The sequence below is a fragment of the Dendropsophus ebraccatus genome, chromosome 14 (genome assembly GCF_027789765.1).
Source record: "Dendropsophus ebraccatus isolate aDenEbr1 chromosome 14, aDenEbr1.pat, whole genome shotgun sequence".
In the NCBI taxonomy this organism is placed as follows: domain Eukaryota; kingdom Metazoa; phylum Chordata; class Amphibia; order Anura; family Hylidae; genus Dendropsophus; species Dendropsophus ebraccatus.
Window position 1 is genome coordinate 54137213 of NC_091467.1, and position 22397 is coordinate 54159609.

The following is a 22397-nucleotide window of genomic DNA, read 5'->3' on the forward strand; positions in this document are numbered from 1 at the left end:
GATTGGGGGGTGGAGCTATTCAGATTTGAGAGCAGAAAGGAAGACAGAGGCAGTGCTAGGCAATAGGAGATGCAGTGTGAAAGCACGTCCGGTCCGCCATCTGAGAGGGTGGAGCGCATAATAGGGTATGTATGTCTGGCTTCGCCTTAACAAGAAGGACGTGGTGTCCGAGAAGGGGAGTTTTCGGGAAACCGTTGTGGCCATCGCTTCTCGGCCTTTTGGCTAAGATCAAGTGTAGTATCTGTTCTTATCAGTTTAATATCTGATACGTCCCCTATCTGGGGACCATATATTAAATGGATTTTTAGAACAGGGAGATGGAAAAAGAGCTTGCTCTGTCCTCTCCAGGCATTGACCTGGTATTGCAGTGCCTCCAGGTTCAGTGCACCCCCTAATGAGTTTGCAAAAAACAGAGCAAAAGAATGAAGAAGGAAACAAGCCGGCTGCACCTGAAACTACTGTTTTGCAAGAAACATCCCTCGAGTGTGTTGTGCGCAGGTGGACCGACCCCGAAAAATTAGCCCGAGTGTGGCTACGAAAAGTTTGTTTGTCCAAGACTTGCTGGCCTCTGTTGCCATGGCAACCAACTGGCAGAGTTGTTTACAACTTGGCTGCCGGGCCAGTGCTGGTGATGTCATCGCGGGACGTGATGTCATCAAGGCTTTGCTGCTATACACAGCTGCCAGCACAACAAGCAGCTCAGTTGCAGCCGGTCAAGCGACCGAGCAGGTAGGTGGAAAGGTAGGTGCAGTTTATTAAACCGTTTCCTTTGGATTTGATTTCCTGGTGGCCGGCCGATGTATCCTGCTGATGCTGCCTGCCTACGGCTCCAGCTGGGAGAATTCACCCTCCATGTTCTTTGATAGATAGATTAGATACATTAGATAGAATAGATAGGATAGATAGGATAGATTAGATAGATAGATAGATAGATAGATAGATAGATAGATAGATAGATAGATAGATAGGTAGGTAGGTAGGTAGGTAGGTACTAATAATAAGCTAGCCAGCTAGGCAGCCAGCCACAGAGACAGCCAGCCAGCTACAGAGACAGCCAGCCAAAGAGCTAGCTGCATGTCATGTATGCCAGACAGAGACGGAGACAGAGACAGAGACGTGTATGTCTGCCATCCATCAGGTGGAAGCAGACGCAGTGTGATTGGGGGGTGGAGCTATTCAGATTTGAGAGCAGAAAGGAAGACAGAGGCAGTGCTAGGCAATAGGAGATGCAGTGTGAAAGCACGTCCGGTCCGCCATCTGAGAGGGTGGAGCGCATAATAGGGTATGTATGTCTGGCTTCGCCTTAACAAGAAGGACGTGGTGTCCGAGAAGGGGAGTTTTCGGGAAACCGTTGTGGCCATCGCTTCTCGGCCTTTTGGCTAAGATCAAGTGTAGTATCTGTTCTTATCAGTTTAATATCTGATACGTCCCCTATCTGGGGACCATATATTAAATGGATTTTTAGAACAGGGAGATGGAAAAAGAGCTTGCTCTGTCCTCTCCAGGCATTGACCTGGTATTGCAGTGCCTCCAGGTTCAGTGCACCCCCTAATGAGTTTGCAAAAAACAGAGCAAAAGAATGAAGAAGGAAACAAGCCGGCTGCACCTGAAACTACTGTTTTGCAAGAAACATCCCTCGAGTGTGTTGTGCGCAGGTGGACCGACCCCGAAAAATTAGCCCGAGTGTGGCTACGAAAAGTTTGTTTGTCCAAGACTTGCTGGCCTCTGTTGCCATGGCAACCAACTGGCAGAGTTGTTTACAACTTGGCTGCCGGGCCAGTGCTGGTGATGTCATCGCGGGACGTGATGTCATCAAGGCTTTGCTGCTATACACAGCTGCCAGCACAACAAGCAGCTCAGTTGCAGCCGGTCAAGCGACCGAGCAGGTAGGTGGAAAGGTAGGTGCAGTTTATTAAACCGTTTCCTTTGGATTTGATTTCCTGGTGGCCGGCCGATGTATCCTGCTGATGCTGCCTGCCTACGGCTCCAGCTGGGAGAATTCACCCTCCATGTTCTTTGATAGATAGATTAGATACATTAGATAGAATAGATAGGATAGATAGGATAGATTAGATAGATAGATAGATAGATAGATAGATAGATAGATAGATAGATAGATAGATAGATAGATAGATAGGTAGGTAGGTAGGTAGGTAGGTACTAATAATAAGCTAGCCAGCTAGGCAGCCAGCCACAGAGACAGCCAGCCAGCTACAGAGACAGCCAGCCAAAGAGCTAGCTGCATGTCATGTATGCCAGACAGAGACGGAGACAGAGACAGAGACGTGTATGTCTGCCATCCATCAGGTGGAAGCAGACGCAGTGTGATTGGGGGGTGGAGCTATTCAGATTTGAGAGCAGAAAGGAAGACAGAGGCAGTGCTAGGCAATAGGAGATGCAGTGTGAAAGCACGTCCGGTCCGCCATCTGAGAGGGTGGAGCGCATAATAGGGTATGTATGTCTGGCTTCGCCTTAACAAGAAGGACGTGGTGTCCGAGAAGGGGAGTTTTCGGGAAACCGTTGTGGCCATCGCTTCTCGGCCTTTTGGCTAAGATCAAGTGTAGTATCTGTTCTTATCAGTTTAATATCTGATACGTCCCCTATCTGGGGACCATATATTAAATGGATTTTTAGAACAGGGAGATGGAAAAAGAGCTTGCTCTGTCCTCTCCAGGCATTGACCTGGTATTGCAGTGCCTCCAGGTTCAGTGCACCCCCTAATGAGTTTGCAAAAAACAGAGCAAAAGAATGAAGAAGGAAACAAGCCGGCTGCACCTGAAACTACTGTTTTGCAAGAAACATCCCTCGAGTGTGTTGTGCGCAGGTGGACCGACCCCGAAAAATTAGCCCGAGTGTGGCTACGAAAAGTTTGTTTGTCCAAGACTTGCTGGCCTCTGTTGCCATGGCAACCAACTGGCAGAGTTGTTTACAACTTGGCTGCCGGGCCAGTGCTGGTGATGTCATCGCGGGACGTGATGTCATCAAGGCTTTGCTGCTATACACAGCTGCCAGCACAACAAGCAGCTCAGTTGCAGCCGGTCAAGCGACCGAGCAGGTAGGTGGAAAGGTAGGTGCAGTTTATTAAACCGTTTCCTTTGGATTTGATTTCCTGGTGGCCGGCCGATGTATCCTGCTGATGCTGCCTGCCTACGGCTCCAGCTGGGAGAATTCACCCTCCATGTTCTTTGATAGATAGATTAGATACATTAGATAGAATAGATAGGATAGATAGGATAGATTAGATAGATAGATAGATAGATAGATAGATAGATAGATAGATAGATAGATAGGTAGGTAGGTAGGTAGGTAGGTACTAATAATAAGCTAGCCAGCTAGGCAGCCAGCCACAGAGACAGCCAGCCAGCTACAGAGACAGCCAGCCAAAGAGCTAGCTGCATGTCATGTATGCCAGACAGAGACGGAGACAGAGACAGAGACGTGTATGTCTGCCATCCATCAGGTGGAAGCAGACGCAGTGTGATTGGGGGGTGGAGCTATTCAGATTTGAGAGCAGAAAGGAAGACAGAGGCAGTGCTAGGCAATAGGAGATGCAGTGTGAAAGCACGTCCGGTCCGCCATCTGAGAGGGTGGAGCGCATAATAGGGTATGTATGTCTGGCTTCGCCTTAACAAGAAGGACGTGGTGTCCGAGAAGGGGAGTTTTCGGGAAACCGTTGTGGCCATCGCTTCTCGGCCTTTTGGCTAAGACCAAGTGTTGGTCTGGTTGAAGGGTGTCGGAAGCTTAGCTCCCATTGGGGGCGGCTGAAGACTAGAGAGAGCGATCGCAGCCATGGGCGTCAAGGTGCGCTATGCCGGGACCGGGGAACCTCGGGTCAAGAACGGATTCAGGATTGATGTGGAAGCCGGGAAGGAGGAGCACTTCAGTTTGAAGGTATTGGTGAATGATGTTTTGTATCATACCCTGAATGTAAAGCGCGAAAGTATTTTGTGCCTACAAGATCCTAAGAAAGGAACTTTTGTGTTGGTCTTTACCGCTGCTGCATATTGTCACCAATTGTACCGCATGCTCCAGGAGAAATCTGCTGAGTCCGTTTTAGATGGCCTAACCTTTACGGTTTTATACAGCAGGGGAGAAGTGCCGCTTGTGGTCTTTATGTATAACCCCCATGTACCACAGGAAGACATTGTGGCCTTTTTGCGAAGACATTGTGCGGCTGTTAGCTTCTCTCACAGGGTCCAAAACAGTGAATCCTTGTGGACGGGAAAATATAAGTTTTTCGTAATTTTCCATGAAGACCCAGAGAGTCCTGGTGGGATTCGCTATCCTCCCTTGAATTTTGCCATTGGAAGGGACAGAGGATATTTGTTCTTTCCCAATGCACCCAGATTTTGTCGTAAATGTAAGAATTTTGGGCATATGCAAGAGGATTGTAAAGCCACAGAGACAAAATGTGGACGGTGTCATCAGGGAGGGCACTTGGCTGGACAGTGTACAAACGCAATTGTCTGCAATGTGTGTGGTGGTGAAGGTCATGTTTTCAAGGATTGTGAATTGCGCACAAGAAGGCGTTATGCAGAGGTGGTGGGTTCTGGCCAAGAAAGGCCTCAGAGTGAGCAGCGTGTGGAGGTGGAGGAGACTGTGCAGATGGAGGTGTCCCCGGTGGAGAGTGAAATCTCTCATGAAGCCAGTGTGCAAGGAGAGGGGGAGGTGGAAGGCACGGGGCCTGAAACTCCCACTCTCTCCTGGAGTGAAAGCCCGGCAGAGTTGGAAAGTGGAGGTGGTGGCCAGGGGGATTTTTCCTCTACAAGGCCTTTGGAGGAAGCCCTGGACTTGGCGCCCAAAAGGGCGAGAGTTTTGCTTTCGCCGTCTAGTGAAGGTGATGTAAGTCCTGGTCGGGACGCTGTTTATCCGGTGTCAACTATTCCAACGGATGTTCCTTTTTTAGAAGGAGTAGGGACATTGGCCTTTACATCAGGTTGCCGGTGTCCCGGAGAAGAAGGATGAGAGAGAGATGGGGCGTCTATAGTCCACTTGCGCTCCGAGTGAAAACATGGTGGCCGAAGTTGCATGTCATGTCCTATCCGTGAATGTGAGGCAGATAAAAACTAAGGCCCGAAGAGCTGCAGTCCTGGACTATGTCAGAGGTCTGGGAGCTGATATTGTCTGTCTGCAGGAGTGTGGCATTGTGGACTCTTTGGGGGACCAGGACTGGCCTTATGGGCAGTATGTTTGGTCCGGTTCTAATAAGAACAAAAATGATGGTGTGGGGATTTTGTTGGGTAGTAGGGAAGTCAAGTTAGAGAGTTATATTGTGGTGGAGGTGGGAAGGTGTGTTATGGCGGTGGTGGTTTATAAGGGTTGTAAGATAAGGATTTGTAATGTGTATGCTCCTACGGCAAAAGAGGAAAGGGCAAGTCTGTTTGAAAAACTGTGTCTGTTTTTGCCAGGGAGAATTCCAGTAATTTTGGCGGGAGATTTGAATTGTGTCACAGAGGGTGCTGGGCTGGATATCACTGGGCGAAGGGTTAATCACTTGATTGCTGATTTTCTTTTGGTTGATGCAGCTGTGAGTAAATTGGGAAAGTCACCACCTGCGACGTATAGAGCTGACAGGGGAGGTGTGGAATCTAGGATAGATTATATCCTCGCTTCAAAAAATTTGGAATGCTTGTCTTTTTTTCAGCAGGCAGTTCCGTTTTCGGACCATGATTATTTGAAAGCTGTATTTGCATGTGGAATAAAAGGAGTGTGTGGTAAAGGTGTATGGAAGCTGAATGTTAAGTTACTTGAGGAGATGAAAGCTATGGATGAGTTCAAGTGTGCTTATAGGGGATGGCAGGGTAGGAAGCATGAATATGATTGTATCTTAGAGTGGTGGGATTGGATGAAAGGTGAGTGTAAGAAATTTTTTAGGAAATGGGGATATAAAAAGGCGGCTATTTTGAGGAACAAATATAGAGAGTTAAGTGTGAGGATTGATTGGTTGCATAAATTAAGTATGAATGGGGTGGAGGTGAAAGATCTGTTGGAGGATGCAAAGAGTGAAATGAAGAAAATGATGGAGCAAAAGGGTAAAGAGATTATTTATAGGTCAAAAGTAGAGCATCTGGATATGAATGAGAAATGTACAAGTTTTTTCTTTAAGAAAGTGTGTGGGAGGAGGAATGATATGGATAAGGTGGTTAATAAGGAAGGAGAGTGTGTGGTGGGTGAAGAGGTTATAAGAGAAGTGGAAAGTTTCTATGGTGAATTATATGAACACAAGTGGATTGATGAGGGTTTGGTAGGTGAGGTACTAAATGGTCTGGAGAGTAAGCTTAGGGAGAGTGATGGTGAATTGTTGTGTGAGGAGCTGACTGAGGAGGAAGTAAGAAGTGCAGTGATGAGTGCAAAGAAAAATAAAACGCCAGGGAAAGATGGGATTCCAATTGAATTGTATGTGAAGGCATGGGAGATTATGGGTAAGGATATGTGTGAGGTGTGTCAGTATATGTGGAAAAATGATGTTTTGAGTGCTTCAATGAAAGAAGGAGTGGTAGTTTTGATATACAAGAAAGGGGATAAAATGTGCTTGGGGAATTGGAGACCTATTACTTTGTTGAATGCGGACTATAAGGTTTTTAGTAAGATTGTGTGCGGGCGTATGCGGGAGGTAATTGATCAGGTGATTGGTGTGGATCAGGTGTGTGCGATTCCTGGGAGAAGTATGACTGATAACTTGTTTTTGTTGAGGGATTTGTTTGGTGATAGTATGGATAGAAAGCAGAAGTGTATGGTGTTGGCTGTGGACTTTGAAAAGGCGTTTGATCGTGTATCGCATGATTTTATGTTTAGAGTGTTGGAGAGAATGGGTTTTCCAAAGAAGTTTGTGGATGTAGTGAGAAGTTTGTATGCAGATGTGACAAGCGAGGTGTTGATAAATGGGGTGTTGAGTAGTAAGGTGAGAGTGAGGTCGGGGGTCAGGCAAGGTTGCCCTATGTCCCCGATATTGTTTGTAAGTGTGATTGAGCCTTTGTTGTGTGGTATAAGGGGTGACAAACTGATGAGAGGATTATTGATACCGGGGAGTGCTGGTAAGAATGTGAAGGTGCTGGGTTATATGGATGATATTGTGGTGGTGAGTGATAATATGGCTAGCATGAACAGGGCAAAATTGTGGTTAGATTTTTTCTGTGGGGCGTCTGCGTTTAAAGTTAATTGGAATAAGTGTGTCTTTAAGTGTTTTGGGGATAAGGAGGTAAGGATGGATGGGGTGGAATGCGAAGTGGGTGCAATCAAAATTTTAGGGATCCAGTTTAATGATGATTTGAAAGGGAATGAAAGTTGGAATGAGTGCGGGACTCGGATTGAACGAAAGCTGAATTTTTGGAGGACGCGTGAGCTGACTTTAGTGGGGAAGGTGCTGGTTGTGAAAGCGGTTATTTTACCTATTGTGTTGTTTTGTGCGAATGTGTTTCCGTTTGCGGTGAGAAACGTGAAAAAGGCGGAGAAAATGTGTTTTACTTTTTTGTGGGGTAGTAGAATGGAGAAATTGAAAAGGGAATATGTGTATAAGTCATGTGTGCATGGGGGATTGGGGTTTCCGAATTTTCAGGTTTTCTTAGGGCTTAGCTATATTAAAATTTTGATTGTGTTGTTGGGGAAAGGGAATAAGGCTGGATGTATGGTACGGTATATGGCTGGATGGATGTTGTATGGGCTAAAATGGATAGAATGGGATGCAAGTGTGCCTGTGGCTTTTAAGTGTCCAGCATGGTATATGAAAGTAGAAAAATTTGTGATTGATTTTGATTTGTTAAGTGTACCTGTGAGTGACTTTAGGGAAAAGAAGAAAGTGATGAGAAGAATAGATGCGGGAGAATTGGTGTGCAATATTGGTGGTTTGAGGACGGATGAGGCTTTGACAGTTTGGAAGAAGATGGGAGTGAAGGGTATGTCAAATAAGCAGCATGATGTGGTATGGATGGCTTTGCATGATATTTTACCGGTGAGACAAGTACAGAAGAGGCGTGAATTGATTAGGTATGAGGTGTGTCCAAGGGATGGTTGTGGGTCAAGTGAGTCAGTGAGGCATATGATGTGGGACTGTGATTATGCATATAATGTATGGAAAGGTGTAGGAGGTTTGTGCAAAGAATTGGCTGGTGTGACTTTTGTAGACTGGCGAGTGGCAATGTTTGGTATGGGTGCTTCTAGTAAGGTTAAGGAGAGAATAATGTGGTTGATTATGGCGTGTGTGATGGAGAGTTTATGGGATGTGCGGAATTTGTGGGTGTTTAGGAGAAAGTTTGTGTCAGTTAATGAATGTTTGAGGTTGATATTGGCTAGGTTGTATGTAATATATCTTTGGGATAGACAGCATGGTGGTGACTTAGATAGTGAGGGAGTATGGAAGTTTAAGAAGTGGAGATTCTTGGTAAAAGTTTAGTATGCGATTATATGTAAATAAGTGTATAGTATATGTAAATAAGTATGTAAATAGGTGTGTATAGGTGGTGTATAATTTTGTAATATTACTGTTTTTTTTGGTGTTTAAAATGACAATAGGACCATTATGATGAAATGGTTGGAGAAGCGTTTATGCTTGAAACAGTTTATGCTGTTTTTTACGCTTTTAACCATCTGAATGGTTTTAAAAAAAAAAAAAAAAAAAAAAAAAATCTGTTCTTATCAGTTTAATATCTGATACGTCCCCTATCTGGGGACCATATATTAAATGGATTTTTAGAACAGGGAGATGGAAAAAGAGCTTGCTCTGTCCTCTCCAGGCATTGACCTGGTATTGCAGTGCCTCCAGGTTCAGTGCACCCCCTAATGAGTTTGCAAAAAACAGAGCAAAAGAATGAAGAAGGAAACAAGCCGGCTGCACCTGAAACTACTGTTTTGCAAGAAACATCCCTCGAGTGTGTTGTGCGCAGGTGGACCGACCCCGAAAAATTAGCCCGAGTGTGGCTACGAAAAGTTTGTTTGTCCAAGACTTGCTGGCCTCTGTTGCCATGGCAACCAACTGGCAGAGTTGTTTACAACTTGGCTGCCGGGCCAGTGCTGGTGATGTCATCGCGGGACGTGATGTCATCAAGGCTTTGCTGCTATACACAGCTGCCAGCACAACAAGCAGCTCAGTTGCAGCCGGTCAAGCGACCGAGCAGGTAGGTGGAAAGGTAGGTGCAGTTTATTAAACCGTTTCCTTTGGATTTGATTTCCTGGTGGCCGGCCGATGTATCCTGCTGATGCTGCCTGCCTACGGCTCCAGCTGGGAGAATTCACCCTCCATGTTCTTTGATAGATAGATTAGATACATTAGATAGAATAGATAGGATAGATAGGATAGATTAGATAGATAGATAGATAGATAGATAGATAGATAGATAGATAGATAGATAGGTAGGTAGGTAGGTAGGTAGGTACTAATAATAAGCTAGCCAGCTAGGCAGCCAGCCACAGAGACAGCCAGCCAGCTACAGAGACAGCCAGCCAAAGAGCTAGCTGCATGTCATGTATGCCAGACAGAGACGGAGACAGAGACAGAGACGTGTATGTCTGCCATCCATCAGGTGGAAGCAGACGCAGTGTGATTGGGGGGTGGAGCTATTCAGATTTGAGAGCAGAAAGGAAGACAGAGGCAGTGCTAGGCAATAGGAGATGCAGTGTGAAAGCACGTCCGGTCCGCCATCTGAGAGGGTGGAGCGCATAATAGGGTATGTATGTCTGGCTTCGCCTTAACAAGAAGGACGTGGTGTCCGAGAAGGGGAGTTTTCGGGAAACCGTTGTGGCCATCGCTTCTCGGCCTTTTGGCTAAGATCAAGTGTAGTATCTGTTCTTATCAGTTTAATATCTGATACGTCCCCTATCTGGGGACCATATATTAAATGGATTTTTAGAACAGGGAGATGGAAAAAGAGCTTGCTCTGTCCTCTCCAGGCATTGACCTGGTATTGCAGTGCCTCCAGGTTCAGTGCACCCCCTAATGAGTTTGCAAAAAACAGAGCAAAAGAATGAAGAAGGAAACAAGCCGGCTGCACCTGAAACTACTGTTTTGCAAGAAACATCCCTCGAGTGTGTTGTGCGCAGGTGGACCGACCCCGAAAAATTAGCCCGAGTGTGGCTACGAAAAGTTTGTTTGTCCAAGACTTGCTGGCCTCTGTTGCCATGGCAACCAACTGGCAGAGTTGTTTACAACTTGGCTGCCGGGCCAGTGCTGGTGATGTCATCGCGGGACGTGATGTCATCAAGGCTTTGCTGCTATACACAGCTGCCAGCACAACAAGCAGCTCAGTTGCAGCCGGTCAAGCGACCGAGCAGGTAGGTGGAAAGGTAGGTGCAGTTTATTAAACCGTTTCCTTTGGATTTGATTTCCTGGTGGCCGGCCGATGTATCCTGCTGATGCTGCCTGCCTACGGCTCCAGCTGGGAGAATTCACCCTCCATGTTCTTTGATAGATAGATTAGATACATTAGATAGAATAGATAGGATAGATAGGATAGATTAGATAGATAGATAGATAGATAGATAGATAGATAGATAGATAGATAGATAGGTAGGTAGGTAGGTAGGTAGGTAGGTACTAATAATAAGCTAGCCAGCTAGGCAGCCAGCCACAGAGACAGCCAGCCAGCTACAGAGACAGCCAGCCAAAGAGCTAGCTGCATGTCATGTATGCCAGACAGAGACGGAGACAGAGACAGAGACGTGTATGTCTGCCATCCATCAGGTGGAAGCAGACGCAGTGTGATTGGGGGGTGGAGCTATTCAGATTTGAGAGCAGAAAGGAAGACAGAGGCAGTGCTAGGCAATAGGAGATGCAGTGTGAAAGCACGTCCGGTCCGCCATCTGAGAGGGTGGAGCGCATAATAGGGTATGTATGTCTGGCTTCGCCTTAACAAGAAGGACGTGGTGTCCGAGAAGGGGAGTTTTCGGGAAACCGTTGTGGCCATCGCTTCTCGGCCTTTTGGCTAAGATCAAGTGTAGTATCTGTTCTTATCAGTTTAATATCTGATACGTCCCCTATCTGGGGACCATATATTAAATGGATTTTTAGAACAGGGAGATGGAAAAAGAGCTTGCTCTGTCCTCTCCAGGCATTGACCTGGTATTGCAGTGCCTCCAGGTTCAGTGCACCCCCTAATGAGTTTGCAAAAAACAGAGCAAAAGAATGAAGAAGGAAACAAGCCGGCTGCACCTGAAACTACTGTTTTGCAAGAAACATCCCTCGAGTGTGTTGTGCGCAGGTGGACCGACCCCGAAAAATTAGCCCGAGTGTGGCTACGAAAAGTTTGTTTGTCCAAGACTTGCTGGCCTCTGTTGCCATGGCAACCAACTGGCAGAGTTGTTTACAACTTGGCTGCCGGGCCAGTGCTGGTGATGTCATCGCGGGACGTGATGTCATCAAGGCTTTGCTGCTATACACAGCTGCCAGCACAACAAGCAGCTCAGTTGCAGCCGGTCAAGCGACCGAGCAGGTAGGTGGAAAGGTAGGTGCAGTTTATTAAACCGTTTCCTTTGGATTTGATTTCCTGGTGGCCGGCCGATGTATCCTGCTGATGCTGCCTGCCTACGGCTCCAGCTGGGAGAATTCACCCTCCATGTTCTTTGATAGATAGATTAGATACATTAGATAGAATAGATAGGATAGATAGGATAGATTAGATAGATAGATAGATAGATAGATAGATAGATAGATAGATAGATAGATAGATAGATAGGTAGGTAGGTAGGTAGGTAGGTACTAATAATAAGCTAGCCAGCTAGGCAGCCAGCCACAGAGACAGCCAGCCAGCTACAGAGACAGCCAGCCAAAGAGCTAGCTGCATGTCATGTATGCCAGACAGAGACGGAGACAGAGACAGAGACGTGTATGTCTGCCATCCATCAGGTGGAAGCAGACGCAGTGTGATTGGGGGGTGGAGCTATTCAGATTTGAGAGCAGAAAGGAAGACAGAGGCAGTGCTAGGCAATAGGAGATGCAGTGTGAAAGCACGTCCGGTCCGCCATCTGAGAGGGTGGAGCGCATAATAGGGTATGTATGTCTGGCTTCGCCTTAACAAGAAGGACGTGGTGTCCGAGAAGGGGAGTTTTCGGGAAACCGTTGTGGCCATCGCTTCTCGGCCTTTTGGCTAAGATCAAGTGTAGTATCTGTTCTTATCAGTTTAATATCTGATACGTCCCCTATCTGGGGACCATATATTAAATGGATTTTTAGAACAGGGAGATGGAAAAAGAGCTTGCTCTGTCCTCTCCAGGCATTGACCTGGTATTGCAGTGCCTCCAGGTTCAGTGCACCCCCTAATGAGTTTGCAAAAAACAGAGCAAAAGAATGAAGAAGGAAACAAGCCGGCTGCACCTGAAACTACTGTTTTGCAAGAAACATCCCTCGAGTGTGTTGTGCGCAGGTGGACCGACCCCGAAAAATTAGCCCGAGTGTGGCTACGAAAAGTTTGTTTGTCCAAGACTTGCTGGCCTCTGTTGCCATGGCAACCAACTGGCAGAGTTGTTTACAACTTGGCTGCCGGGCCAGTGCTGGTGATGTCATCGCGGGACGTGATGTCATCAAGGCTTTGCTGCTATACACAGCTGCCAGCACAACAAGCAGCTCAGTTGCAGCCGGTCAAGCGACCGAGCAGGTAGGTGGAAAGGTAGGTGCAGTTTATTAAACCGTTTCCTTTGGATTTGATTTCCTGGTGGCCGGCCGATGTATCCTGCTGATGCTGCCTGCCTACGGCTCCAGCTGGGAGAATTCACCCTCCATGTTCTTTGATAGATAGATTAGATACATTAGATAGAATAGATAGGATAGATAGGATAGATTAGATAGATAGATAGATAGATAGATAGATAGATAGATAGATAGATAGATAGATAGATAGATAGGTAGGTAGGTAGGTAGGTAGGTAGGTACTAATAATAAGCTAGCCAGCTAGGCAGCCAGCCACAGAGACAGCCAGCCAGCTACAGAGACAGCCAGCCAAAGAGCTAGCTGCATGTCATGTATGCCAGACAGAGACGGAGACAGAGACAGAGACGTGTATGTCTGCCATCCATCAGGTGGAAGCAGACGCAGTGTGATTGGGGGGTGGAGCTATTCAGATTTGAGAGCAGAAAGGAAGACAGAGGCAGTGCTAGGCAATAGGAGATGCAGTGTGAAAGCACGTCCGGTCCGCCATCTGAGAGGGTGGAGCGCATAATAGGGTATGTATGTCTGGCTTCGCCTTAACAAGAAGGACGTGGTGTCCGAGAAGGGGAGTTTTCGGGAAACCGTTGTGGCCATCGCTTCTCGGCCTTTTGGCTAAGATCAAGTGTAGTATCTGTTCTTATCAGTTTAATATCTGATACGTCCCCTATCTGGGGACCATATATTAAATGGATTTTTAGAACAGGGAGATGGAAAAAGAGCTTGCTCTGTCCTCTCCAGGCATTGACCTGGTATTGCAGTGCCTCCAGGTTCAGTGCACCCCCTAATGAGTTTGCAAAAAACAGAGCAAAAGAATGAAGAAGGAAACAAGCCGGCTGCACCTGAAACTACTGTTTTGCAAGAAACATCCCTCGAGTGTGTTGTGCGCAGGTGGACCGACCCCGAAAAATTAGCCCGAGTGTGGCTACGAAAAGTTTGTTTGTCCAAGACTTGCTGGCCTCTGTTGCCATGGCAACCAACTGGCAGAGTTGTTTACAACTTGGCTGCCGGGCCAGTGCTGGTGATGTCATCGCGGGACGTGATGTCATCAAGGCTTTGCTGCTATACACAGCTGCCAGCACAACAAGCAGCTCAGTTGCAGCCGGTCAAGCGACCGAGCAGGTAGGTGGAAAGGTAGGTGCAGTTTATTAAACCGTTTCCTTTGGATTTGATTTCCTGGTGGCCGGCCGATGTATCCTGCTGATGCTGCCTGCCTACGGCTCCAGCTGGGAGAATTCACCCTCCATGTTCTTTGATAGATAGATTAGATACATTAGATAGAATAGATAGGATAGATAGGATAGATTAGATAGATAGATAGATAGATAGATAGATAGATAGATAGATAGATAGGTAGGTAGGTAGGTAGGTAGGTACTAATAATAAGCTAGCCAGCTAGGCAGCCAGCCACAGAGACAGCCAGCCAGCTACAGAGACAGCCAGCCAAAGAGCTAGCTGCATGTCATGTATGCCAGACAGAGACGGAGACAGAGACAGAGACGTGTATGTCTGCCATCCATCAGGTGGAAGCAGACGCAGTGTGATTGGGGGGTGGAGCTATTCAGATTTGAGAGCAGAAAGGAAGACAGAGGCAGTGCTAGGCAATAGGAGATGCAGTGTGAAAGCACGTCCGGTCCGCCATCTGAGAGGGTGGAGCGCATAATAGGGTATGTATGTCTGGCTTCGCCTTAACAAGAAGGACGTGGTGTCCGAGAAGGGGAGTTTTCGGGAAACCGTTGTGGCCATCGCTTCTCGGCCTTTTGGCTAAGATCAAGTGTAGTATCTGTTCTTATCAGTTTAATATCTGATACGTCCCCTATCTGGGGACCATATATTAAATGGATTTTTAGAACAGGGAGATGGAAAAAGAGCTTGCTCTGTCCTCTCCAGGCATTGACCTGGTATTGCAGTGCCTCCAGGTTCAGTGCACCCCCTAATGAGTTTGCAAAAAACAGAGCAAAAGAATGAAGAAGGAAACAAGCCGGCTGCACCTGAAACTACTGTTTTGCAAGAAACATCCCTCGAGTGTGTTGTGCGCAGGTGGACCGACCCCGAAAAATTAGCCCGAGTGTGGCTACGAAAAGTTTGTTTGTCCAAGACTTGCTGGCCTCTGTTGCCATGGCAACCAACTGGCAGAGTTGTTTACAACTTGGCTGCCGGGCCAGTGCTGGTGATGTCATCGCGGGACGTGATGTCATCAAGGCTTTGCTGCTATACACAGCTGCCAGCACAACAAGCAGCTCAGTTGCAGCCGGTCAAGCGACCGAGCAGGTAGGTGGAAAGGTAGGTGCAGTTTATTAAACCGTTTCCTTTGGATTTGATTTCCTGGTGGCCGGCCGATGTATCCTGCTGATGCTGCCTGCCTACGGCTCCAGCTGGGAGAATTCACCCTCCATGTTCTTTGATAGATAGATTAGATACATTAGATAGAATAGATAGGATAGATAGGATAGATTAGATAGATAGATAGATAGATAGATAGATAGATAGATAGATAGATAGATAGATAGGTAGGTAGGTAGGTAGGTAGGTACTAATAATAAGCTAGCCAGCTAGGCAGCCAGCCACAGAGACAGCCAGCCAGCTACAGAGACAGCCAGCCAAAGAGCTAGCTGCATGTCATGTATGCCAGACAGAGACGGAGACAGAGACAGAGACGTGTATGTCTGCCATCCATCAGGTGGAAGCAGACGCAGTGTGATTGGGGGGTGGAGCTATTCAGATTTGAGAGCAGAAAGGAAGACAGAGGCAGTGCTAGGCAATAGGAGATGCAGTGTGAAAGCACGTCCGGTCCGCCATCTGAGAGGGTGGAGCGCATAATAGGGTATGTATGTCTGGCTTCGCCTTAACAAGAAGGACGTGGTGTCCGAGAAGGGGAGTTTTCGGGAAACCGTTGTGGCCATCGCTTCTCGGCCTTTTGGCTAAGATCAAGTGTAGTATCTGTTCTTATCAGTTTAATATCTGATACGTCCCCTATCTGGGGACCATATATTAAATGGATTTTTAGAACAGGGAGATGGAAAAAGAGCTTGCTCTGTCCTCTCCAGGCATTGACCTGGTATTGCAGTGCCTCCAGGTTCAGTGCACCCCCTAATGAGTTTGCAAAAAACAGAGCAAAAGAATGAAGAAGGAAACAAGCCGGCTGCACCTGAAACTACTGTTTTGCAAGAAACATCCCTCGAGTGTGTTGTGCGCAGGTGGACCGACCCCGAAAAATTAGCCCGAGTGTGGCTACGAAAAGTTTGTTTGTCCAAGACTTGCTGGCCTCTGTTGCCATGGCAACCAACTGGCAGAGTTGTTTACAACTTGGCTGCCGGGCCAGTGCTGGTGATGTCATCGCGGGACGTGATGTCATCAAGGCTTTGCTGCTATACACAGCTGCCAGCACAACAAGCAGCTCAGTTGCAGCCGGTCAAGCGACCGAGCAGGTAGGTGGAAAGGTAGGTGCAGTTTATTAAACCGTTTCCTTTGGATTTGATTTCCTGGTGGCCGGCCGATGTATCCTGCTGATGCTGCCTGCCTACGGCTCCAGCTGGGAGAATTCACCCTCCATGTTCTTTGATAGATAGATTAGATACATTAGATAGAATAGATAGGATAGATAGGATAGATTAGATAGATAGATAGATAGATAGATAGGTAGGTAGGTAGGTAGGTAGGTACTAATAATAAGCTAGCCAGCTAGGCAGCCAGCCACAGAGACAGCCAGCCAGCTACAGAGACAGCCAGCCAAAGAGCTAGCTGCATGTCATGTATGCCAGACAGAGACGGAGACAGAGACAGAGACGTGTATGTCTGCCATCCATCAGGTGGAAGCAGACGCAGTGTGATTGGGGGGTGGAGCTATTCAGATTTGAGAGCAGAAAGGAAGACAGAGGCAGTGCTAGGCAATAGGAGATGCAGTGTGAAAGCACGTCCGGTCCGCCATCTGAGAGGGTGGAGCGCATAATAGGGTATGTATGTCTGGCTTCGCCTTAACAAGAAGGACGTGGTGTCCGAGAAGGGGAGTTTTCGGGAAACCGTTGTGGCCATCGCTTCTCGGCCTTTTGGCTAAGATCAAGTGTAGTATCTGTGCTTGGTCTTGGTTGGGAGGTGCGTGTGTCCTGCTTTTTAAGCAGGGGCAAAGAGGGGAGATCTTATCTGTGGATTACCGACAGAAGGGAAGGATGCAGTACTCCAATGGATTGGAAAGAACTGTCCGTATTGTGGTGGATGTGGCTGACCAGCAGAAGAACAACATTGTGTTTATTGGAAGAGAAGTTGTTCAAGGTATGGCCGGATTTTCTTTGGATCAGTTATTTTGTGTTCAAGAGGCTCCTAAGACTGGGACCTACGATGTTTCTTTTGTTGTGGAGAGCGATTGTTTGAAATTTTTTGAGATTTTTAAGGCGAACGCCAATAATCCTATTTTAAAGGGGGTGAAAGCTATACCTTTATTTGAATTGGAGGAAAAAGTTTTGTTCCTGCATGTTTACAACCCTTTTACAGAGGAGGCTATGTTGAAAAATTTCTTAAATGTATACTGCTCGACTGTAAAAGGTGGGATAAAACAGAAGAGTGTGTTGGGGGTCTTTAATGGAACCTATAAATATTGGGTGAAGTTAAGAGTGGATCCAAATGGGATTGGAGGAGTGAAGCACCCCCCGCAAAACTTCACCATTGCGGGCCATAGAGGCTACTTATATTATCAAGGTCAGCCGTCGTACTGCAGAAATTGTTTTTGCTTTGGACATATAAGTACAGAGTGTCCTGGGATGAAGAGATGCAGAAATTGCAAAAAGCCTGGTCATGAGGCTGGAGCCTGCCCGTCCCCTAAAACATGCGACTTTTGCAATGAAGCAGGGCATGTATATAGAAACTGTCCAGAAATAGCAAAAAAGAGAGAAGAAAAGTGGGCAGAAGATGTGAATAAGTATACTAAGATGGTGGTTCTGGGGAGGAAGGAGGATGTGAGAAGGAAAGATGTCAGAAAAGAGAGGAGAGAGCAAAGTGTTGTGGAGGAGGAGGGGAGTGTTGGAGAGAAGGTATTGAAGGAGTTAAACAAAATGGCACAGGAGGTGGTGGAAAGTGTGAGAACAGAAAGAGGAGAAGATATTGAGGAGCTACAAAGTCCAGAAGTTGTGGAGGAACCACAAAGCCCAGAAGTGGTAGAGACTCCTGAGTCCCTGAGGATTGACTGGTCTGAGTCAGAGGTGGAGAGTGGTGAGGGGGAAGAGAGAGATGATTTTTTTCGTCCCCCCAAGAAAACAGCCAGAGTGTCCCACGGTGATGACCTACAATCGGAGGTGGTGGAGACGCAAAATCGTTTCCAATCGCTATCTGAAACCGGGATGGATGTGGGCGGTAGCCAGGAAATACCTGCAGAGACAATCAGCAGAAAAGTGAACTGAAGCTTATGTGTCTTTTTTCTTCCTTAGGGTTGTTAATGTGTTGTGGTGTTAAATGTCTGTGAGAATTTTGTCCTCCAATGTAAGGGTCTTCAGAAGTAAGATCAGGAGGAGAGCGGTGTTGGAAATACTGGCTGGAATTGGCGCCGATATTATTTGTGTGCAGGAGTGTGGGTTAGAAAGAGAACCTGGGAGGGAGGAGTGGACATATGGACCAGCAATATGGTCAGTGTCTAATAAAAATAGAAATGATGGGGTGGGAATATTATTTAGAAGTTATAATTTTAATGTTTGTTCTTACACTGTTATTATGGAGGGAAGGTGTTTGCTGGTTTCAGTTGAGTTTTGTGGGGTTAAATTTCGTTTAATTAATGTGTATGCACCCGTGAGGAGGGAGGAGAGGGTGACTTTGTTTGAGGCAGTTAGATTTTTTTTGCCTGGGAGAGAGCCTTTGGTGTGGGTGGGGGATTTCAATTGTGAGACTGAGGGAAGTGTGGATGTGGCAGGCGATATGGTGAAAAGTATGTGTGTGGACTTTAATTTGCAGGACATGGTGAAGGTGTGTGGAGTGGACCCTGTCCCAAAAACATATCGCGCAGATAGTGGAAGATATGAGTCAAGGCTGGATATGTGTTTTATATCCAAGGGAATGTTGGGTAGAGGGTATACGCAGATTCCGGTGACATATTCAGACCATGAGTGTGTGTTGTGTGAGGTAGTTTTGGATGTTGAGTGTATAAGTGGGAGGGGAGTATGGAAATTAAATGTTAAGTTGCTAGAGGAGGATGGGATTGTTTCTGAGTATAAAGAGAGGTATAGGAAATGGTGTGAGAGAAAAAGTGAGTTTGAGAATATTCTGTGTTGGTGGGATTGGGTGAAAGAAAGATCAGGGGTGTTTTTTAAAAGGTATGGGTATAAAAAAGCAGCAGATAGGAAAAAAAGGTATACATGGTTAAATAAGCGATTGGTATTTTTGAACAAACTAAAGAAGGGTGGTGTGGATGTGGAGGATGAGATTGAGAGTGTGAAAAGGGATTTGAAGAGTTGGATGAATGAGAGAGGGAGAGAAATAATGTACCAAGCGAAAGTGGATAAACTTGAAAAGGATGAAAAGTGTTCAAGATATTTCTTTAAGAAGGTGTTTGGAAAGAAGGAGGATCTGGTGAGAGTGTATGGGAATGATGGAAGGGTGGTGAGTGGTAGGAGTGTGCTTGGGGTGGTGAAAGCGTTTTATGATGATTTGTATGCAGTGAGAAAGTGTGATAGAGACTTAGAATCAGAAGTACTGGCAGGGATTGATAGAAAGGTGGATACCAGAGAGTGTGGGAATTTAATGAGAGAGATTGGAATGAAAGAGGTAGAACAGACTATTGGGAGTATGGCGTTGAATAAGACTCCAGGGGAAGACGGTTTGCCTGTTGAGTTTTTCAAGACTATGTGGGAGATAATAAAGGAGGATTTGGTGAGTGTGTTTAGATATATATGGATGAATGGTAGAATGGCTGAGAGTATGAGGAGTGGTATTGTGGTATTAATATATAAAAAAGGGGACGCAAAGGATGTGAGGAATTGGAGGCCTATAACTTTATTGAATGGAGACTATAAAATTTTTTCAAAAATTATAGCAAATAGGATGAGAGGTGTGATTGATCAGGTGATTGGAGAAGAACAAGTGTGTGCAGTGCCAGGAAGAAGGATAAGTGAAAATTTATGTTTGTTGCGGGATATGTTATGGGATGGTATGAGTAGAAAGCAGGAGATTAGTGTGGTGTCGATTGATTTCGAAAAGGCGTATGATCGTTTGGCGCATGAGTTTTTGTTTAAAGTATTGGTGAGAATGGGGTTTCCAAGTGATTTTGTGAATGTAGTGAGAGTGTTGTATAAGAATGTGTTTAGTAAAATTCAGATAAATGGATGGTTGTCTGAGAGAGTGGAAGTGTGTTCGGGGGTTAGGCAGGGATGCCCTCTATCCCCTATAGCGTTTATTTGTGCTATGGAGCCTTTATTGCAGTTAATTCGTAAGGACAAGGTTTTGAGGGGGATTAAGATACCTGGGAGTAGAGGTAGAGAAGCCAAAGTTCTGGCATATATGGATGATGTTTGTGTGGTGTGTGAGTCTGCAGCAAGTGTGAGGAGAGCGAAATTATTGGTTGCGTTTTTTTGTGGAGCGTCTGGGTTTAAAGTGAATTGGAAGAAGAGTGAGTATAAATGTTTTGGGAGGGTTGGCGAGGGTGAAGATGTGGGTATAGAGAGAGTGGAAGGTGCAATTAAAGTGTTAGGGGTTAAAATGGATGAAAGTTTAAATGGAAGACAGAGTTGGGATGATGTGTGTGAGAAAGTGTCAAAAAAATTAAATTTTTGGAGATTGAGAGATTTGTCAATGGTGGGAAAAGTGTTGATAATCAAAAGTGTGATATTGCCAATATTGTTGTATGTGGCGGTGGTTTTTCCACCAGGGTATAGAATGGAGAGAAAGGTGAAAAGGATTTTGTTTATGTTTTTGTGGGGTACGAAAATGGAGCGAGTGAGAAGAGAGATTGTGATGAAGGATTGGAGGAATGGTGGGTTAAATTTTCCAAATATTGAAGTGTATCTGGGGGTGAATGTAATTTTTATGGTGAGAAGGATGATGAGAGGGGAACAGAATTCAGCATGTATGTTAAGATATTTGGCAGGGAGAATGTTGTGTAAGGTAGGATGGATGGAGAGAGATTTGAGAGTTCCGTATGCATTCGAAAGCCCGAGTTGGTATGTGTATGTGGAAAGGTGTTTAGTTAATTATAATTTAGTGGGTGTGCGAAAAGAGGTGTTGGAGAATAAAAGGAGTGTGATGAAGTTTATAAATGGGAGGGAGGTTGAGTGCCCAATTAATATGGTTAGAGGGTTGGATGTGAGTAGGGTGTGGAGGAGTCTGGAGACTGAGGGCATATCAAATCGACAGAAGGAGATTGTGTGGCAAGGGTTGCATGGGGCGTTACCTGTGAGAGAATTCCAGAAGAATCGTGGGTTGGGGAGAAGTGAGTTGTGTCCTAGGGAAGGATGTGGAGGGATTGAAAGTGTGATGCATTTGTTTTGGAATTGTGATAGAGCGCAGGAGGTTTGGAAGGGAATAGGGCCTTTATGTAAGGAGTTGACTGGGTTAAGGAATTTTTCGTATCAAATGGTTTTGTTTGGGTTATGTTTGGTTGGGAGGAGAAATAGAAGAGTGTGGTTTGTGTTACTTGCAATAATTAAAGAGGTTCTGTGGGATGTAAGGAATCTATATGTGTTCAAGAGAAAAGACATTCCAACAGAAGGTTGTTTGAGAATGATCTTGAGCAAATTATACGTAGTTTATTTGTTAGATAAGCAGAGGGTGGGGGAGGAGGATGCCGAAGGGATATGGAAGTTCCTGAAGTGGAGGCATTTGGTGAAGGTGTAGGTTAGTGTGAATATGTTTTAGTTGGATTTGTTTTTGAAATTGTTTAAAAATAAAAGAACAGAAATGAACCGTATGATGAGTATGGGAAAAGTTCACGCTGGGTAAAAGAAGGTAAACTGCGTGCGAAACGAAAGTTTTTCCCTTGGTGAATGTAACCAAACCTGAAGGTTTAAAAAAAAAAAAAAAAAAAAAAAAAATCTGTTCTTATCAGTTTAATATCTGATACGTCCCCTATCTGGGGACCATATATTAAATGGATTTTTAGAACAGGGAGATGGAAAAAGAGCTTGCTCTGTCCTCTCCAGGCATTGACCTGGTATTGCAGTGCCTCCAGGTTCAGTGCACCCCCTAATGAGTTTGCAAAAAACAGAGCAAAAGAATGAAGAAGGAAACAAGCCGGCTGCACCTGAAACTACTGTTTTGCAAGAAACATCCCTCGAGTGTGTTGTGCGCAGGTGGACCGACCCCGAAAAATTAGCCCGAGTGTGGCTACGAAAAGTTTGTTTGTCCAAGACTTGCTGGCCTCTGTTGCCATGGCAACCAACTGGCAGAGTTGTTTACAACTTGGCTGCCGGGCCAGTGCTGGTGATGTCATCGCGGGACGTGATGTCATCAAGGCTTTGCTGCTATACACAGCTGCCAGCACAACAAGCAGCTCAGTTGCAGCCGGTCAAGCGACCGAGCAGGTAGGTGGAAAGGTAGGTGCAGTTTATTAAACCGTTTCCTTTGGATTTGATTTCCTGGTGGCCGGCCGATGTATCCTGCTGATGCTGCCTGCCTACGGCTCCAGCTGGGAGAATTCACCCTCCATGTTCTTTGATAGATAGATTAGATACATTAGATAGAATAGATAGGATAGATAGGATAGATTAGATAGATAGATAGATAGATAGATAGATAGATAGATAGGTAGGTAGGTAGGTAGGTAGGTACTAATAATAAGCTAGCCAGCTAGGCAGCC

The 22397-nt window shown here is 45.9% G+C and overlaps 9 non-coding genes and 3 pseudogenes across 9 annotated transcripts; all 12 read left to right on the forward strand.

Annotated features, from left to right (window-relative positions):
* The first annotated feature begins 202 nt into the window (after nucleotides 1–202).
* LOC138773289 (U2 spliceosomal RNA) lies at nucleotides 203–393 on the forward strand. Its single transcript, XR_011359997.1, has one exon. It is a non-coding gene; the product is annotated as a U2 spliceosomal RNA (small nuclear RNA).
* Nucleotides 394–1359: 966 nt separating this feature from the next.
* Nucleotides 1360–1550, forward strand: LOC138773290 (U2 spliceosomal RNA). The gene has a single exon (XR_011359998.1). It is a non-coding gene; the product is annotated as a U2 spliceosomal RNA (small nuclear RNA).
* A 978-nt stretch (nucleotides 1551–2528) lies between these two features.
* LOC138773291 (U2 spliceosomal RNA) lies at nucleotides 2529–2719 on the forward strand. Its single transcript, XR_011359999.1, has one exon. It is a non-coding gene; the product is annotated as a U2 spliceosomal RNA (small nuclear RNA).
* A 5849-nt stretch (nucleotides 2720–8568) lies between these two features.
* Nucleotides 8569–8774, forward strand: LOC138773579 (U2 spliceosomal RNA; annotated as a pseudogene).
* A 962-nt stretch (nucleotides 8775–9736) lies between these two features.
* On the forward strand, nucleotides 9737–9927 carry LOC138773292 (U2 spliceosomal RNA). Its single transcript, XR_011360000.1, has one exon. It is a non-coding gene; the product is annotated as a U2 spliceosomal RNA (small nuclear RNA).
* Nucleotides 9928–10893: 966 nt separating this feature from the next.
* On the forward strand, nucleotides 10894–11084 carry LOC138773293 (U2 spliceosomal RNA). Its single transcript, XR_011360001.1, has one exon. It is a non-coding gene; the product is annotated as a U2 spliceosomal RNA (small nuclear RNA).
* Nucleotides 11085–12054: 970 nt separating this feature from the next.
* LOC138773294 (U2 spliceosomal RNA) lies at nucleotides 12055–12245 on the forward strand. The gene has a single exon (XR_011360002.1). It is a non-coding gene; the product is annotated as a U2 spliceosomal RNA (small nuclear RNA).
* A 978-nt stretch (nucleotides 12246–13223) lies between these two features.
* LOC138773296 (U2 spliceosomal RNA) lies at nucleotides 13224–13414 on the forward strand. The gene has a single exon (XR_011360004.1). It is a non-coding gene; the product is annotated as a U2 spliceosomal RNA (small nuclear RNA).
* Nucleotides 13415–14372: 958 nt separating this feature from the next.
* Nucleotides 14373–14563, forward strand: LOC138773298 (U2 spliceosomal RNA). Its single transcript, XR_011360005.1, has one exon. It is a non-coding gene; the product is annotated as a U2 spliceosomal RNA (small nuclear RNA).
* A 966-nt stretch (nucleotides 14564–15529) lies between these two features.
* LOC138773299 (U2 spliceosomal RNA) lies at nucleotides 15530–15720 on the forward strand. Its single transcript, XR_011360006.1, has one exon. It is a non-coding gene; the product is annotated as a U2 spliceosomal RNA (small nuclear RNA).
* Nucleotides 15721–16658: 938 nt separating this feature from the next.
* LOC138773654 (U2 spliceosomal RNA) lies at nucleotides 16659–16768 on the forward strand (annotated as a pseudogene).
* A 4805-nt stretch (nucleotides 16769–21573) lies between these two features.
* On the forward strand, nucleotides 21574–21786 carry LOC138773611 (U2 spliceosomal RNA; annotated as a pseudogene).
* Nucleotides 21787–22397: the final 611 nt, after the last annotated feature.